Below are 20,342 nucleotides of genomic sequence, written 5' to 3'. Positions count from 1 at the left end.
CTACACCACTATGGTTCCTGTCCTCACTTCTCTGTTGAAGGCCTTTTTCCAAAGGTTGACTATGATTTCCACATAGCCAAATTAAACACTCCTTTTCACTGGTCATTATACTTGATCACTCTGCAAATATTGGACATTGATGATTTACTAAGAAATACATACTCTTGTCCATGATTCTACACTGTACTCAATTCTTCATCTCTTTGGCTGCTCCTTTATCACATCTTTTATTTAATCAAAACCATTAAAGGGGTGCCTGAATGGCGCAGTGTTAAGTGTCTAACTCTTGATCTTAGCTCAGGTCATGATCTTAGGGTCATGAGATGTGCCCTATGTAGGGCTCTGTCTCAGCACAGATTCTGCTTAAGATTCTTTCTCCTTCTCCCTCTGCTCCTCCCCCTGCTTGTGCTCTTGAGTGTGCTCTCTAAATAAATAAATAAATAAATAAATAAATAAATAAATAAATAAATAAAATCTTTTTAAAAAGTTAAATATTGGAAAGTCTCAGGGCTCTATCCTAGATTATTTTCTTCTTAGAATCTTGTTTCTCTAGATGAGGGTTTCTCTTTCTTGGCACTATTGACATTTTGAACTAGATAATTATTTTTTTTGTGGGGGTTTGCTGTGTGTATTAGAAGATGTTTGGCAGCCGTGACTTTCCCCCAGTTGTGATAACTAAAACCATCTACTTTGTCAAATGTGTTCTCAGAGGCAAAATCACTCCCAGTGAAGAACCACTGTTCTAGGTGATCTCATTGTTTCCATGGTTTCTCTTGACTTGTGTCCGTCCTATATTCAATTCTCAAGATATTTAGTGAGAGCAAATATTATTTTTAAGACAAGGTAATTAAGACAAGGTAACAGTGAAATCTCCTCAGAACAATAGGGATGTTTTTAATAAACTCTATTTTAAAAGAGGAATGTCTAAGGGGACTGCTGCAGTGCCGGAAGCTAGATAAGATGGTGGCCTGGATATGAGAGGTGTCAATAGAAAAAGAGAGAGAACTGGTTGTGTTAGAAAGATTTTAGAGTGACATCTCAGCCACCTTATTGGTAGGTATCATATTTAATCATTCAAAAGGTTTGAAATTAAGCTAATTATTCCTCTCCATCACACTTGCCCCTCTTTATTTGTGAGCCTCACCAAGTGGGCCCATCTAAGTACTTGTGCCAGAAACATTGGATTCAATGCCTGATTAAAAAGTAATCACAACAGGGACAGACTTGGTAAGTATGCTAAGTGAAATGAGTTAGAATGAGAAAACCAAACATCATATGATTTCAGTTATATGTGGAATCTAAAAAGTAAAACAAATGAAAACCGAAAGAAAAAGAAAGAAAGAAAGAAAGAAAGAAAGAAAGAAAGAAAGAAAGAAAGAAAGAAAGTCTTTCAGAGAACAGACTGATATGGTGGGTAGAGGGATGGGTAGATAAAGGGGATTAAGAGGTACAAACTTCCAGTTATAAAATAAATAACTTATGGAGATTTAAAGTACAACATAGGGAATATAATCAATAATATTCTAATAACACTGTTTGGTAACAGATGATGACCACACTATTGTGGTGAGCATTGAGTATGATGTATAGAACTGTGGAATCAATGGGTTGTACACCTGAAACTAATATAACATTATTTATTGATTATACCTCAGTAAAAAGATGTTCTAAATTAAAAAAAAAATAGTTTCCTGTTGATTGTCACTCTAAAATGACTCTTTTAAATCTGTTCTCCCTGTTGAAGTCAAAACAGTCTTCTAAAAACAAATAAAATCATACCACTCTGTTGCTTAAATTTATTCTTAGTTTTCTTATTACCTGTACAATAAAACACATGAACTATTTCTAAGCCGGTAGGATCTGGTCCTGCTAACTTCTCATCCTCATTTTCCCCTACTCTCCGCCTTACTATCTGCTGGAGCTTTATTGTCCTTCTATCATTTTACTGAATGTACCGTGTTCTTTCGTGGCTCAAGGATATTTTAAAAAATGTCATTCTACTCCCAACTTTGAGCCAACTAATTCTCTCAAGTAACTATTTGGTAAACAGACTAATTACCAAAACCTGGGAATATGCTGGTATTATGGCAACAAGGAACTAAGGTTGCTAATCAGCTGACCCTAGGTAAGGAGAGTACCCTGGAGTATCCAGGTGAACCTGATGTAATCATGATCCTATAAAAGTGGAAGAAGGAAGACAGGCTCGGAGTCATTGTGAGAAGAACTGAGGCTGCCGTTGTTGGGCTTGCAAAATGAAGGGAACTACACACCAAGGAACGTAGGTAGCCCTTAGAAGATGGAGAAGGCAAGAAAAGGAGTTCTCCCCTAAAGCCTCCAGAAGGAGTGGAGCCCTGCCAACATCTTGATTTCAGTTCCTGAGATCCCCAGGAGATGTCTGACCTACAAAACTGTAAGATAACAAATTCGTTTTTTTTTTTTTAACCATTAAGTTTGTTGTGATTTGTTACAAAACTAATAGGAAACAAATACGACATAATTTGTTTTTCTTCACAGTCTCTTCACACTTTTAGTCACATATTCATTGGACTGTTTTGCTGGACTGTGTGCTAGTGAAAACCATGTTGTTCTTGTTCACGGATATTTCTCAAACATTTGTGCACTTGGTGAATCTAGAATGAAGAAACAAATGAAGGAATAAGTTGGTTTATGGTCTCATTTTGCCACTAATTCATATCACGTAAATTTCTGCCTCTTCTATTTCATTGACTTATGGAAAAAAACAAAACCATGTTCTGGCTTTCTATCACTATTTGGAACACTGTCATTTTGTTCTCTGTAAAAATTTTAAAATTATTTGAAAATTGTTTTGAGAAACCCTATCTTTTATAGATGGGCTTTCAATGCAGGAAAATGTTAAGGCCACCTTGGTTTAATATTATTTTAACAGAATTTCTGAATTAAGAACTGTTAAGCCAGATACTGGAGAACCGAAAAGTCTAAAAGGAAGAACGCTGGTGTCCCTGAGGTAATAACTGCAGGCGGCTGCTACGATATCCAGGAATGGCGGAACGAATACAAGTGGTTGGGATTATAATTAAGAAACTTGGAGGAAAAGACTCCTGGAACAGAACTCTCCTCCATGGGGAGGGCCTTGGGGGGTATGGCGTCTCTGAGGTTGGAGAAGGGACTTTGCGGTCAGACCGGACCTCTAAGGCAGGGTTGCCGAATGGCTGATGCTGATCTCTCAGGGGTCATGAGGCTCCTGGTTCTGGGGTTGTTGGAAAGCAGTGCAACTAGAGAGTCTGCTGCTGTACTGGACAAGTTAACTGTTGCCTGGGTGGGACAGTGTTTCTGGAGAGTCACTGATGGAAACAGGAAGGAGCCAGTCCCTCTCCGTCTGTGTGCCACACTCCAGCTATCCATCCTGTCAGACATGGCATAGAGGCTCTGTTTGTACGGTAAAATCCTGCTATGCAGTTAACCCCAGCGTCACAGAGGTCATACAAGGCTGGATCTCATAATGGCTTAATAAGCAGCAAAACATTTCTAGATACAAGTAAATCAGAGAATAAGTGAGATAAGGTTCTAGATATCCTCTTGATAGAATTCTGTTAATTACTTTAGGGAGCCTATAAAACCCTCTGCTACAACAAGTACATTCCTGTGCTATAATGGACAGTTTGGCCAGGCATGGAGTGCTCACCACAGGTGCGCCTTTCTAACGTCTGTGTTTACTGTTACCATGAATGCTCTGAGGCAGTGCAGGTGCCATATTTTGTTGGGAGTTTAAAAAAAATTTTTTTCCCCCACTGTTGGTCTTAAATTAATTCTTTTCTTTTTTCCTTGAAGGCTCAGTAGTAGTGTTTTGTTTTTTTTGTTGTGGTGGTGGTTTTTTTGTTTTTGTTTTTTTGTTTTATTAGTGGGAGAAAATAAGCATAAGGAGTTATTGATTTTTCTTCTTTTTTTTTTTTTTCTTTCCACTGCTTTAGTTTGGTGTCTAGAGCCATAGAAACTATTCTGAATCCAGAGTCAGATCTTCCTACAAAAGATACTGGACTTTGCCTCAGTGTGGACAAATGTTCTCATTTTGTGAGCCTTCTGTTCTCTCCAGGTTCTGTACTTCCTTATGGAAAATTTTAGTTAACCACGTTTCAAAGCTATAACTGTCCATTCTTATAACAAACATCTTCATGCTATAAGTCTTAGCCCTTTAAAAAATTATTTCCTTAGGATAAGTCTCTTAGAGCTTTAAGTTTTGTTGACTGTTTTTAAAAATTTCTATACTGCTGCCATTTTAATTTTGAGGTGCTTTTTCTTTTTCCTGTGTCTGTCTTGTTTCTACCATATATATATATATATTTTTTTTTTCTCTGAATTCCATAGATGGGACACAGTGAATAGGTTTTTTTTTTTTTTTTTTACAAACAATTGTACTAAGCATGAAGGACTAAGTTGGCAGTACTCACAGGGGTAGCTCCTATCCCATGATCCCCAATCCTAGAGAATAATACCCTTGCTGTCTCTTTCTTCCATGAACAGTCCTCCCTTCTCTCTGGGTGGCTCATTTCTCCCTTTGTTGCTTGCTTCTCGCAACGCCAGAGCCACTCAATCTAGTCCTGTTATCACCTCAGGTGATCCTCATAAGAGTCATCTGGACCCTTTGATCTCCTCAGTGGCATAGGGATTAATGAAAAGGTGTTCTAACTCTGAGCGAGGATGATTATGTCAAAGGTCACTGTATGAGGTGAAATCACCTGTGTTCAAAATGATCCTGGAAAATTCTTCAGGAAGAGGCCTTGGTAGAGATGAATTAACATATCTCCAATATAGTCATTGGTTGGTTTTTCTGATGACAGACCTCACTGTTTCCTCAGTTGAACATCAGCGAAAGGATTAGGCATGAGGCATGCAGTTAGAAACCTTGCAACATTTAAAAATACTTCTCTTAAACAGTGGCATTGCAGTCTGTTAAAATGATCACACAACGAGAGGCATGCAGTGAACTGACCACTGAAATTGCTTAATTTATTAAATTCAATTAGCCAACGTATAGTACGTCACTAGTTTTTGATATACTCTTCAGTGATTCATTAGTTGCATGTAACACCCCGTGCTCATCACATCACAGGTCCTCCTTAATGCCCATTACCCAGTTACCCCACCCTCCACCCACCTCCCCTTCCACAACCCTCAGTTTCCCAGAGTCCAGAGTCTCTCATGGTTTGTCTCCTGTTTCTTCCTATTCAGTTTTCCCTTCCTTCCCCTATGATCCTCTGCACTATTTCTTATATTCCACATATGAGTGAAATCATATGATAATTGTATTTCTTTGACTTACTTCACTTAGCATAAATGAGCATCTGATTCCATAATAGTGTATGTGAACAAAATGATATCTTTGCAATTATCTGCAGTGAGGCTTGAAGTCCAGTGGTCCAGTATATCCACAGGTTTTTTTTTTTTTCATCCTCTGGAAAGGGCTATGCTAACCTCTAAATAATGAGATGGAGTCATCAGGTATTGTGAGCCTGGGGCAGGACAGGAGAATTTTGACAGCTAAGTCACCTGCACTTCCCACCTATTCAGACATTAAGCGGTGGGTTAGAACAGTCCTTGGCTTCCTTTGCTCGTGCTCTAGCATGGTTTTCTAATAGGCTATTGATTTCCCAGTTACGAAGTGTAGAGAGGTAGGAGTCTGATTCCAGGATGACAGGAAGCACAAAACTGCCAAGGCAGCTACTGGGACCTTCCTCAAGTTGAAAACACACACCTGCTGTTTCCCATAGGGTTCTAAGGACTTTGGAGAGAAGCACAGAGCACCAAATAATTTCATCTTGAGAGGATTCTAGATAAGTCAAAAGTGCAGAGACACCTCGAGCTTTGGCTGCTTTCCCTGAAGTCTGCCAGGGCCACCACCTGTGATGATCTTGAAGCAGCTGCTGTTCTTGTCTTACCCACACTGAAGTCCCGGTACAGCTGATACAGCATTTCAGTGAAAAGCTGAGACTTAGCCCCAGTTGGGTCAGGTGGATTAGTCCTGGTTTGACTTTTTTTTTTTTTTTTAATTACAGAAAATCTTTTCAGCACTTAGTTTTTACTCCAATCTCCTTGTTCCTGCTTTCCCCCACTCTGAAATAATTCATTAATTTAAGCTGTTTCTCTGGAATCAAAGACAACTGGAACTATAGATGGTCATGTTCTGAGGTTTGTTTCCAGGGAAAAGTCTCGTGGGCAGGGTAAGGGCCTCTCGAGAAGGGGGGGGGGTTGAAACTTTAGGAAGCTTATGGGAAAGAGGAGCTGTGCCTGTTCAACTTCCTCACATAACCTTTTCCATGAATAAGGCCTATTAAACTGACTGGATCTTGAAAAGGCTCCTTTTACTCTCTTTTATGGCTTCCTTTCACAAAGAACAAATGCCACAGACAAACCAACAAAAAGCTGGGTTGGTTATTACCTTTAAAGGTCATTTAAAGTAGAGTACCATATTACTCAAGACCAAAGTGACCTATTCACCTTAATGCTCCGAGGAAATGTCAGGCACAAAGTCAGTATACAGGTACTCGAGCGATTATCTCTGCAACTTTTTAAAAACTCGACAACAACATGTATTTAAAAAATCGTCAAGGAACAAAATGAAAAGTCCTCCTCTACTTGGGGTATAAGAATTTGGCAGTGGTGATGGCATGGTGGGGGCTGGGGGGGAGGGGCCAGTAACGCTCCTTGAGATAGTTGTAACCTTGAGGAACTTAATGTCAGATAACAGTGGGAATTGAAAGGAAATAAAGAACCTCACTTGGAGATAGATATGCATATATATATATATATATATAAATAATCTTGTAGACCTTTAAAATTAGTCTTTATGTCAGGATGACAACTTTCTCTATTGTAGCCATCCATGGACAGTATTGGGGAATGAATGGGATTCATATTTGTTTTCCTCCTGTTAGCTTCTTCTGGACAAGCTCCTTAGGTCATGAATTCCCCACCAAAATTTGGCTGCCCATTCCTATGAAAATGAGAAATGTAACTGGTAAGATTTCTGCACTCAAAGCTTTGCCATTTCCAGTAGGATTTATAGTCAGTTATTCATGCAGTACATTAAAAATGCATGCGCTTCTGAGTGCTCATACGTTCATTTTTATTGATGCCATTGGGCTTCAGTAGTGTGTCATTAATGGGTATTGCAAATAATCCAAGACATTGTAGTTTTTACTCTGACCTAAAGTGAAACGAGGTCTTATAACCTTATACTTTTGAGGTCTAAAAAAAGTGGGAAATGGAATTTCATTGGAAAAGGGGGGGAGAATTTATTCAAATGGCAATGGTTTTATAGTGAAGACAAAATGAAATAGACCTGTAACTTTTCTTGTTTCATTATGATGAAAGGTTAACGATTCCCATTTGTTGGAAGACAATATTTGAAACGGTATGTGAGTCATGTTTGAAGTTATTTATTGAGGTCCTATAATGTAGGACATCTTGCCAATGACAGTGTCAGCACCTCATTTCTTGAGCTCTTACTATGTGTCAGATGTTGCACTAAGTATTTGCAGGGTGGGCAGGTAGGCAAGGCCCAGCCCTCACACTGGTGTAATCAACCTTATGGTGATAAATCTGGAGCGTGGTCACTTCTATTCAGAGTAAATCAGCTGACAGCTTTTGGACTAAAGGCAAGATCTGACCTGACTAGTCATAGCTCTCCTATAGCCCTCCTGATGACAGCTGCCCCAGGCCTCCAACCCACAGCAATGCTCTAATCCCCCCCCGCCCCATGCTGACCTGCCTGCTCTTAGGCTCTGGCTCACGTGTGCCTGGAGGATCTCTGTCCGGTAACTGTACCACCTGTAACCTAGACTAACCAGTGAAGTTATCTGCCATATGAAGGATGGTTAGTATACCAATTCCAGCAATGTCTGAACTTTGTCTTGTTAAATAGGAACTATCATTCAAGTTTCTTCTTCCTTTGTTACTCTTAGGAGTGGACTATTAGAGTTCTCTTTACATCTTATAGAGTGTTTTATTGTTACTTATTAAACACTTCCTGTTATTCTTAGAGTGTGCATGGGAAGGAGGGCAGCAGAGGGAGAGGAGATGAGAATCTCAAACAGACTTCCTGCTGAGCAGGGAGCCCTATGAGGGGCTCGATCCCACAACCCTGAGATCATGTCCTGAGCGGAAACCAGTAGTTGGTTGCTTAACCCACTGAGCCACACAGTCACCCCTAAACATTTCCTGTTTATTTTTTGTAAAGATTTTGTTTATTAGAGAGCACACGTGTGTGAGTGGGAGAGAGGCAGAGTCAGAGGGAGAAGCAGGCTCCCCACTGAGCAGGGAACCCAATGTGGGACTCTATCCCAGGACTCTGGTATCACGACCTGAGCTGAAGGCTTAACTGACCGAGTCACCCAGGTGCCCTGAAATATTTCCTGTTTAGATTGCCACGTGGTTTTTATCTTTTGATTGTATGTAGCTTGATACAGATGGCCAACAGGAAGCAGATAATGTGGGTTAACAAATTATAACAATTCCACAATTTCCCATATTTCTCATCTTCTACCACATGCTACTATAGAAATATGAATGTCCTTAAATTTGACTTGTTTTTCTTTAGAAAAGTTGTGAGATTTCACTTCTTCCTAAAGAAGGAATTTCATATAAGAAACAATTCTGATAGAGTAAATGGATAAAAACTAGATTTCTTATCTTTGTTTTTATCTTAGTGATTTTCATGGGTGGAGACTACTTTTATAGAATGAAAAAATCATAGAAGTTTCTTTTAAACCAATAGTGTGAAAAGTTGATAGACAAGTTGGTGTATAGTATAGCTCAAATAGGAAATAATATAGTAGTCATTTCCATCAAGTTAAAAGGTGGGTAATGCCTGGTCTCAGAAGGCAAGATTTATTTCAGTGTAGTAGGAGTGAAATCAAGATGACAGGATGTGAATCTAATTCAGGGCTTCTAGATAATTATAGTGAGTTGGGTTTTTTTTTTTTTTTTTTTTTTTTTGGTAGTTTGGGCAATGTTAATTTAAATATGCTTAGTGGACCTACGAGGAGCTATATAGGCAATAGCTATCGAATAAACGAATTCAACACAAATGTTGTTAATGAAGATTGTAATTTGGGGGGGTCATTGTATACAGACTGTTTAAAGTCATGGAATTGATTGGTATTACTTAGGGAGAGGGTCAGGGTATATAAAAAATGATACAGGAGTTAGAACCAGCAAAGAAAAAGAGAAAGTGAAAGCGTGGATGTAAGAGGAGGAAGTCAGGAGAGGAAACATCTTCATGAGATAAAACTTTCAGAAGGAAGAAATCAACAATGCTTATACTGCCCAGAGAACAATAATGTGAGGTCAGAAGTGGGAATATTTTTTTGTTGTTGACAGTTCATCACAGAAATAAGATGGCTGCTGAAGAGGGAGGTAAAAGCAAAGGAACTTCTTTTTTTTTTTTTTTCAAAGGAAGTTTTAAATGGAAAATACTAGAACATTTGTGTAAATTTGGGAATAATTCAGAAGAATGGGAGGATATTGTGACTCAGAAGAAAGGGGGCAGAACTGATGAAGGAAATTGCTGGGGAAAAAAATGAGAGGAAACCTGAGAAAAACAGGAAAGCTGGCTATTTGAGAGGATCAGGGACCCTTTGTTCTAACATAAGGGAAGGCAGAGGTTAAAAGCACAAGAAGGGGATAGGAATAGGAGACCCGCCATGTGATGGCTTCTGTTACAGAAGGCAAGAGTTCTAGGGGAACATGCTAGAGGAGTTTTGTAGAAAAACAAAAACAAAAGCTTGGAAACTGGGAAGCAAAAGAAAGAAGCATGAGTAAGTTTGTGTTAAAATATGAGCATATTTGAACAATTTTAATTGCCTGAGTGGCAGTACAGAGTAGGTGACTAGTATGTTTAACAAGATTAGATTTTTTTTTTTTCAGATGAGTAAAATATAGAGAGCAGGGAAAAATGAAACTAAAGCTATTTTGAAGGGAGGAGTATAAGGGATCTAAATTGTGTAAGGGGGAGGGTGAGGACATGTAGATGTGGGGTCAATGAGTATGATATCTTTGAAGATGAAGAACTGCTCAAAAGGGAGTGTTCATTTGCATGAACCAAAAAGGATAGAAGTGGCTTTCCAGAAGGTAGATTCTTGAAACTGAAATGGCAGAAGTAGGTTTGGTGTTAATGAGATATGGTAATAGTGTAGTACGTGACTGAACTAAGATGAAAGAAAAGCCCTTAGAAGATGAGGAGGTCAAGAACTCAAAGGCCAAGCTGATGGATGTACTGAAAATCCTAGTAAGATACAGAAACACAGTATAAATTTGTTCTGTTGGGTGAGATTTTGTGTGTGTTTTTTAAGATTTTATTTATTTATTTGACAGAGATAGACAGCCAGCGAGAGAGGGAACACAAGCAGGGGGAGTGGGAGAGGAAGAAGCAGGCTCATAGCAGAGGAGCCTGATGCGGGGCTCGATCCCATAACGCCGGGATCACGCCCTGAGCCAAAGGCAGACGCTTAACTGCTGTGCCACCCAGGCACCCCGAGATTTTGTGTTTTATGGGAAGAAGGTGGAGAGTAAGAGGTTTTCCAGGTGAATATAGCATAGGAGGAAGACCTTCGAGTTCAGGCACTATGAAGTAGGGAAATGACAAGAGATGCACCTATTACCGCTCAATTTTTATATTGAGACGGCATACCCAGAAGTCTGCTCTAACAGTGCTCTACCCACAGTGGGAACAAATGTCGATAGCTTTTCCTTCCCCACTAAATATTTTCTACCAGAGTGTTTCTGGTGGGTTAATAACACACACACACACACACACACACACACACACACACACACACACACTTTAATCTTTGAAAAGTCACTTTTATAGCACCATATAATAGTGACTGCTGTTCTTTGTTGTTAAGGGAACAATGTGTGCAACCTAAAGTAGAATAATTGGGGAGGCTGGGACCTTATTTCTACAATTAGAGTCTTTGGCTTGTTTCCATATTAGAGGAAAATACATCAACTTCTCACTGAACATTTTCCTTAGAGATCAATAAAATAATCAGCAAACACGCAGCCATTAAAAGATTTAATTTGCCATGAAAATATAGCATGTTGACAGGCTGGCCTTCAAGTCCCTTGGCTCCAGTCAGCTTACCCAGGGCACTAGCACTGCAACTAAGAACTAGATGATAAGCTGGTTAGTGGTGGTGGTGGTGATGCTGTTAGCTCTTTATTTCTGAGCTAAGGGCTGTCCTGGATGGTTTTGGGTTGGTACAAACTTCTTTCTGTATTGCTTGCAGAAACCTTTGTGAGGGGGTAGATAACAATTAGAAGGAAAATTAGTCGTGTTTCGGTCACTGCTCTTAAACACTACACTATAATCTCTATTATAGTCTAGCTAATTCCAGTCTAGCTTTTAGTGATTCCAGAAATTTAGTCTCCCTCAGCAACTTTCAACATTTGGTATGATTAAAGATGCTTTTGCAAATACAGTAAATTCTAAAATTCTAAATCTTAAACTACAAGTCTATAAAACAGCTGAGTAAGAGAATCCTTAATTTTCATCATCTTACAGATGTCCTCTATTCTTCCTGGAGTCCTCTCCACCTATTTAAACCGTTCTGTATTGCCCGGTATCAAATGTAACTAATGTCCAAAGCTCCAAATTAGGACAACTTGACAGAAGAACCAAGAAGGTAGAGGGAATGTGAAAGTGCACTCTACCCAGATGGCGGCACCCATGCCCACCGCTCCATCTCGCTCAGTCTCTCCCAAATTCCATCTCCTCTCATTGCTTCAGGCCTATGTATCTAATTGTCCATTCAAAGTCGGCTCTTGGCGGTCTCAAAGCCTCTTTGACACAACCTCTGAAACCCTAAACAAATGACCTCAACTTTTTTCATACTAAAATGAAAGAAAACAAAACCAAAAGTTCCTAGTTCAGTGTTCTTCCCCAGGGATTGCCATCGCTTTTAATTCTCCCGAAAGGCAAGAACTCTTACCTTTCACATCGCCTCTGCCTTCCCCTTACATCTAGTCTGTCACCAAGTCCTGCTGTTACTCCTAGATCTTCACATCTTCCACTCCTCAGTACCTTCATCACAACTCCTGTAACTCAAGTTGTCATTTTTGACCTGAAAACGGCAATACCCTCCTAGGAAGCCAGAGAACTCACTATCTGGACTGTTGGAGTTCATTCGCTATAAGGTATCTGATCATTTAAAAAGCAGATCTTATTTTGTCATGCCTTTAATTACAACCCTTCAATTGTTTCCCACAGTTCCTTGGGTAAGAATGAATTTCTTCAACATGTCCTGCTGAAGTGGCCTCATGTGAATGGTCTCTGTCATTTGAATAGCACTATGTTCCATAACTCCCCCACAAATTCAAATGGAGTTGACTTTGATTTATTATACTTCCTCTAGCATCCTGCTTATTCCTGCCTTGGGACCTTTGCTCAGGCCATTCTGTCTGCCTGACTCCCTCTTTTCTCTTACCCATTTTTTTTTTCTCCTCTTCATATATCATCTCAGATGTCCATCTTCCAGGGAATCCTCCCCCATGATGGATACAAACACACATGTCAAGGCTGAATAAAACTCTACTCTCCTGTTTATTGTATAGAAAGGCATGCAGTGTGTTAGTTTAAAATAGTCTTATTTCCCAGAGTCCATAGTCTCTCATGGTTCATTCCCCCTTCTGTTTACCCCCCCTTCCTTCTTCCCTTTCTTCTCCTACTGATCTCTGGGAAAGAAACTGAGGGCTCTAGAGGGGAGAGGGGTGGGGGATTGGGATAGGCCGGTGATGGGTATTAAGGAGAGCACGTATTGCATGGTGCACTGGGTGTTACATGCAAGTAATGAATCGTGGAACTTTACATCAAAAACTTGAGATGTACTGTATGGTGACTAACAACAAAATAAATTATTATTAAAAAAATAAAATAGTCTATGTGCTCATCTGATAGAATCTAAGGTTGAAAAGTAACATCTGTGTTTCTGAGGATACTGACCATGTTTCTTTCACGTTCTTTCTCTCCCCTGAAGCCTACCAAAGTGGCACGTAGAACTGTTAAAAAAAAAAAATTGGACTATATATCTGCCACATTCTTATTTGCCTTATCTCTAATTCTTAGATTACTCTGACCTACCCTAATTGACAATTATACTTTCATAGCTACAAATGTAGTTCTTATTACAATTAATAACCATTTACTGAGCTGTAATCAAATGATTAAATTAATAGCCGAGAGTATCTGAATTCTACCTGGTTTCCATAAGTAACATTTTGATCAATAGTAAAATCAGAGACCGGAAGAAGGAAGAGAATAGTTTGAGATGAGACCCAAAAGCAAAAATGAGAAACTCTGTGCAGGGACAGTATCTAGGCTATTCAGGGCACAAATTTTGGATAGGTAAATATAAAGATATAACTTTGGCAGAGGATAGTTGAGCCAATCTAGATGAAATATTTCTTGAAAGTCCATCAGTTCTGAATCCATTTTTCCCTAATATTTTGAACATCTTTCCAGGCAATTAAAATTTGTCTACAGCAAAGGTCTCATTTGTATTTGTCTAAAAACAATATCTGTAGTCAATATATGCTGCTAAGGTCAGTCTCTGCAGAAGGACTGAATGGGTCACTAGGGAGTGGTGTGGTATCATCTCAGGCCATGAGCAGAAATCATGGATGTTGGTACCAAAGATATTAGAAAAAAAAATAAAGATAACAGGGGAAAGTGTGTATGAATTTCTCTGGATCCTTCTTGCAAAAAGAAGGAATTTTTGCTCTGGAAATTCTGTGATGGGAACTAAAAGCCTGGGGTTTTAAAGAGGCTTATGTGATCTATAGTCTGGCATTGAAGCTTGAGTTACAAGTTAATTAAGCATGGCTTTGATTCTGGGCTTATGTTCAAAGAAATCTCATGTAAAGTCATTAGTACAATGAAAAACCAAGAATCGCTTGTTAAATATTTCCTGTGTTAGCAAACATATTATGAACTGGAAACTTTACATCCTGAAACCAGTGGACTGTGAATAAATTGTGAATCAAGAGTACACACCTAGGATGCTTAAGAGGGAAATGTGACTCCACCGTTGGCAAAAATTCAGAGGAAACTATTTAACTTACATACAGACTTGTTTTAAAAATAACATTCCTCTAAATTTAAAAATCTTGTTGGAATTTTGGTGTTTTAAAAGAACACCTCCACTTTCAGTATATGATTAGATTTTTTCCAGAGAAGAAGAAAAGGTCTGTCTTAAAAATAAGAATTGAAGCATGTGATTGAGGTCTGGATTATCTTATTTTGGGAACTATCCTGATACTGTAAATTTATTTTTGATATTGCTTCTAAGGGTGATTTTCTTCAAGTGTAAAAGTTTACTTACTGGCCATGGTGTATGGTATATGCCAAGCACCTAGAATGCAGAGTCCAACAGGTCTAGATGCAAAATGTAAATTTTCTATTAAGCCAGGAAATACCAGATATGTCTCCAGGGTCTCTGAGCCTTTGTGTCATCATAAGAGAACATTTCAACCTTCAATGAGATTGAATAAGTATAATGCAGATGACTTAGGATATCAGTTAGTAAACAGTAGTTACTTGATAAGTAACTGGTACTTGTGATTTTACCACAGCAGTAAGATTTATATTTAGAGAACCAGAGTGTTACATATGAATCCAATATGTCCTCTTGAGGAAGTGGCTGAAGGGCCATTTAAAAGGGACAAAAGTGTGTGTGCTACTCCCAAGAACATACAGAAGACACTGATTAGTTCTTGGCTGACCAAGATCCATCCACTCAACTTCCAATAATTTGGCAATACTCCCTTCTCTCTTCCTATGCTCAATCCATGAGGTTTGAATACGTTTTTTACTGCTATTCCGGGGATATGGAATGAAATGACCTATGCCTAGCCCTCTTAACATACTGCATCTTCCTTAGCTATAGTGACAGACTTGGGCTGGGCATTTAGACCAATCTGAGCCAATGAGATTAAGCTTTTGTTGGAATTTATGGAGGAAAAACTCCTCCTCTTTCCCACAGAATTTAAAACTAAAAAGATTGGGTTAGGAGGTATTGTAGTTATCTTGTATCTACCAGAGGTTTTCTGAGATAAAGTCAGCATGGAGAAGAGTGGAGCCTGGAATCAAAGATACTGGGTCCTCGTGACCATTATTTGAACCACTGATCAATTCATGCCTTAAAAATGTTGTCTGGATCATAGAGAATAGATGAAGGAACCAAGGGTCAGAACCAAGTTCCTGAAGTCAGAGCATAAGCAAGAATAACATGTTACCCCTTTGCAAGTGGTGACTTAAGAGTTATACCTTGGAGGATTCTCCTGATGGTGAGCCTAGCTTCTCTTCAATGATATTTTATTTTTTGATTATAAAAAGCCATGTCTGACTCATCTTATAACTGGAAGTTTATATCTTTTGACTCCCTTTACCCCTTTCTCCTACCCTGCAACCTCTACCTCTGCTAATCACCAGTGTGTTCTATAATTATGAACTTTTTTTGAGTCCACATGTAAGAGATCATATATTTGCCCAATGATTTTAAAATGAGTGAATGTGTTATTTTTTAAAATCAGAGTATTTGACACACAATATTAGTTTCAAACATATGACATAGTGATGTTGTGCTATGCTTACAAGTTTATCCCTTGTCAGCTGTCACCATGCAATACTATTACAATACCATTGACTATATTCCCTTTGTGGTACCTTTTATTCCTGTAATTTATTCATTCCATAACAGGAAGCCTTTGTCTCACACTCCCCTTCACAAATTTTGCCATCCCCCTATTCTCATCTCCTCTAGCAACCATCTCTATTTATGGGTCTATTTCTGCTTTTGGTCTGTTTGGTTTATTTTACTTTTAATAAGTAATTAAAACAGTTAATTAGGCGATAGAATGTTTATTATATAGATTTTTCATTACACAGAAGGTTTTTTATAAGCTTTTAAATTATGAAATATCAGATACAAAAAAAAAGCTTACAGAGCAAAATATAATTAGCATCTATAGATGGTTTTAGAAGATACTTGTACATAGTGTCACCTTGAAGAGTGGACCTAGATGTGGCCTTGCAGAACCTCAACTATTCATAACTAGAGGCACTAATAAGGTATTAGCATCCAAGGTAAGAATGGGCTTAAAAAAATAGGTGCTTTATTGAAAAATTTTTTTAGGGGAGGGGTCAAAACCACAGATGAAAAAGGTGTCAATTCAAAATCATGGGACTAAGAAACAAGACCCTTACCCTAAGATAAAATTAAGATGATTTTTTAAAACTGATCAGTATTTGCTATTTTCCTTAACTACTTCATCATAATTTTTTTTGAGTAGGGAAAGAATTTGTTTAGCAAATAGAATACTTAGATTCAAAACTCAATCTCTTCACTAAGTTAACTTTTAAAAAGTTTAACACAATTTTCAAAGAAACAGAATTATTGACTAGCTATGCTGACAAATTTTAAAAATTTGCAATTGAAGCATAATACACAAAGACAAATACACATAAATGTATTGCTGAATATTTACAACTGAACACATTCCTGCAGTTAACTCTGTGGGGTTTTGGCCATAATCTGTTTCTTAATCTCTCCTTAATCTCCATTCCACTCTTTGACTTCTAAAATGCAGATTAGTTTAGACTATTTCTATATTTTTATCTAAGTAGAGTCCTATCATACATACTCTCCTATGTCTGGCTTTTGCTCAACATTGTGACATCTATCCATAATATTGGACCTTTGGCTAACACCATTAAAACTATTAGAAATAATTTCACTATGAACATCATGGTATGTGTCTTTTGGGGAGCACATATATGAATTTTTGTTTGGTATTACCTAGGAGAGAAATTTCTGGGTCATAATGAGTTGCTTGAGTCAATATTTCAAGGCAATTTTACCAATTTAGTTGTAACAAGAATGCATGAAAGCTCTAGTTGTTCCACGTTCTCACCAACACTTGGTATCGTCCATGGTTTAAATTTTGGCCATTCTGATGACTTTAATTTGCATTTCCCTGATGAGTACATCTTTGTTTATTGGTTCTTTGGTCATCTTTTGTGAAGTGTTAGTTCAAAGTCTTTTGTAGAGTAACAATGTTTTTATAATACTTAATCTGGGAGGGGCTATAATGTCTGAAATCAGTTTTCATTTTCAAATGGAAGTTCAGAGGTCCTCTAAATTCATACATCCCTCTATTTACCTCAAAGGGTATATTGTCTGACACAGAAATTGATTTTTTTTTTAAATTCTTGGTGCTAAGAGAAGGAATTTGTGTGTTCTGAGGGAAAGATTGATTTGAAAGTTCCGATTCAAGGAAAAGTTATTCTTCAAAAATTTCTCTTAATATTGATTTTAAATATTAAGAAAAGTCCTTTGAAGTTTTCTAATTTACCTAAGAATTCTAAAACTACATTACCTTTTCGTTTCCATCCATATAATAATGTGATGAAGTTCCTCTATTTAAAGTAGCTATCCAGTTAGAGTCAAAGTTGCCAAATGAATAATCAATTATTTTGACAATTTTTAACTTCATTTGTCATTATTTGTTTGTAGTTAATATATTTTGCTGCTTATATTGATTTTTTTCTTTTCTTCTTGGTGCTATATTTAATCTGTAATAGTAATCCTCTAACTTAATATTAACAATAAATCTTGCTGACAAGACTTGGATTACCATCATTCTAGAGATAAGAAAATGGAGGCTTAGCGAAACTATAAATTTACCCCAAATCAGACATGACAAGAGGTAAAGGCAGAATTCAGAGAGCTTTAAGGTACCAAAATCAATGCTTTTAAACTATCCCTTGTATCCTGTATGACTTACATAGTTTATAGCTTCTCACATCATATAAAACCATAAAAACACATAAGCTTTATTTGGGTCTCCCTAATTCAACTTTGATCTCTACTTTGCTAGATCTAATAGACATTGTTTTGCTCTCATCTTCTTTCACATCCTAGCAACACTCAGAATTACTGACCATTTTATTTCCTTGAAATACTACCATCCTTTGGTTTTCATGAAACAACACTCTCCACCTATTCTTGCTCTTTATCTAGTGACTACTTATCTTCCCTGTATAGGATTATTTATCTTCTCAGACATCCATAACACAGATTCCCTTATAAGCTTCCCTATCAGCAAGGACTTCTAATTGGGATGTTTATGTCTGTCTGGTTGAGAGACATAATTATAGCCTCAACCTACTCTCAATTTCTTTATCTTATTAACATATTTTTGTTAAATGTTCCTAATAGAACTGCCCTTGACTGTCCTTCCTCCTCTTTCCTGATGTTCTTCTCCAATTTAATGGGTTACCTTATTCCTTGCTAGGGTCTCAAACCCTCATTTTTTAAGTGACACATCCTTGGTATTGGCAAGCACTGAGTGGTTCTGGCACCTTAGATTTGACCCCAGAAATTATTACAGTTCAGCTGAAATATGACTTTTTTTCACATTGATTTGATTTATGATGAGCATTTGTTTCGCTTTTGTCAAACGAGAACTCTTTAAGGTAAAGCGATGTCGTGTGCCAGAAGGCAAAAGGTGCTCTTGGCAAATGTAAAATTCCCTGTGTGCGCTTGCATCAGCCCAAAGTAGGTTTCTTGTATATTCTGTGAATATTTTTAAGATGGGCTCTCTTATTTAACTTCTGCAGTAAACAAAGAGGTAGGAAAATAGATCAACATGAGCTAGAATGGACTTGGATTATTATAAAGAGAATAAGGAAATGGCAGAAAGTAGAGATGGTTTTATATGACGAACTACGTTTCGAGATGCCAGTCATGACCTCTATACTTTTTGTTAGAGACCTTGTTAATGGTTAAATTTTGTTATCCTCTTACTCAGCACCAAGAGTATGAGTACCTGAAAATAGTTTGACTCATTGAAAGTAGTCTCTATTAGAAAGTGAGCGACAAGTAGAAGGTCATCTGGACCTACTGTAGCTATATTTAGAAGAGTTCCTAGAGAATTCTAGGAAAAGTGGATAATAGAATGCTTTGTAATCTGAGAATGTTGTTGGAAATGCTCCTTAACCCCTAGAGTACTCCCAAGGGAATAAGAAGGAAGATGGTTGTTTTCTTTCACAAGGGTAAGTGTCTGAACCAAATCTGAAAGGACATCCTGGGACTAATGCATGATCCCTGGAGATGAATCTGCATACAAACTAAGAATGGTCGGATAAGTGTATATTCCCTGTAAATACTGACACCCTCGACTGCACTGGTGTCTGCTATAGACTAAATATTTGTACCCCCTCCCCCCACAGAAATTGATATGTCAACATCTAATCCCCAATGTAATATTAGGAGAGTATTTGGGATGTGGGTGGAGCCCTCATGAATGGAATTAGTGCCTTATGAAAAAGACCCCAGCAAGCTCCCTCATCCCTTTCTGCCATGTGAGGACATAGTAAGACAGCCATCTTGAACCAGGAAGCAGACCCTCACCAACACCCAATCTGTCAGCACCTTGATCTTGAACTCTCCAGCCTCCAGATTTGTGACAAATGACATTCTGTCTACAGAATTAATAGCAGCCTGAATGGACTAAACCTGAACCTCTCCCCACGTGCTTCTCCATGTGCCCTGAATCCTTTGCTTAATATGTAGGGCAAGTTCTACAACTTCTATATACTGGACAGGATTCAGCAAGACCAGCATCTACTCCATGCGGGTATTCTTCCTCAGGCTGTCAGTGGGGTGACTATGTTTTCCTTGGCCATGGTTTATGCTGGAGGTCCTTCTTTATGCCTTGCCCAATTTAGCAATTGCCCTACTCTTATTTCCACTTTTAAAAAAATTGAGGTATATTTGACATAACCTAGTTTTAGGTGTACAGCATAATGTTTGTATACCTCATGAAATGATCACAATAAATCTAGTTACCATTCACCACCACGGTTAACAAATTCTTTTGAGGTCTTTTAAGAATCAACATTTACAACTTCAAATATGCTACAGTATCAACTATAGTCACCATGCTATATATTACATCCCCATGACTTATTTTATAACTGGAAATTTGTACCTTGGGTTCCAACTCTTCACCCATTTTATTAACCCCAACCCCTTTCTCTTTGGAAACTGCCAATCTGTTCTCTAAATCCATGAGTTGGGTTTTGTTTTTTGCTTGTTTCTTTTTTTTTTTTTTTTTAGATTTCATATATAAGGGAGGTCATGAAGTATTTGACTTCTATTTTCATTTTAGACTACTGCTCATTAAAACAAATAGGGGTGGGTTTCGTAGTCCTCTACTTTAATCTGTCATTTCTGCTGCGGTTTCAGTTAGTAACACAGGCAGCAAAGTTAATGGTTTGACACCTGGTTAAATCTGAAAATAGC

At 38.0% G+C, this 20,342-nt stretch overlaps 1 long non-coding RNA gene across 1 annotated transcript in view; it reads left to right on the top strand.

Annotated features, from left to right (window-relative positions):
* Positions 1-2,178: 2,178 nt before the first annotated feature.
* The window catches only part of LOC148107523 (uncharacterized), a 227,380-nt gene continuing 209,216 nt past the window's right edge, over positions 2,179-20,342 (top strand). The window contains exon 1 of the long non-coding RNA XR_015722284.1: positions 2,179-2,410. This is a non-coding gene — a long non-coding RNA (uncharacterized LOC148107523). The remainder of the gene's footprint in view (positions 2,411-20,342) is intronic.

Source organism: Ursus americanus, chromosome 29, assembly GCF_024610735.1.
Source record: "Ursus americanus isolate L20-20 chromosome 29, mUrsAme1.1.p, whole genome shotgun sequence".
Classification (NCBI taxonomy): Eukaryota; Metazoa; Chordata; class Mammalia; order Carnivora; family Ursidae; genus Ursus; species Ursus americanus.
The sequence above is the reverse complement of the archived record's forward strand: the minus strand, read 5'-3'. Positions and strand labels throughout refer to the sequence as shown.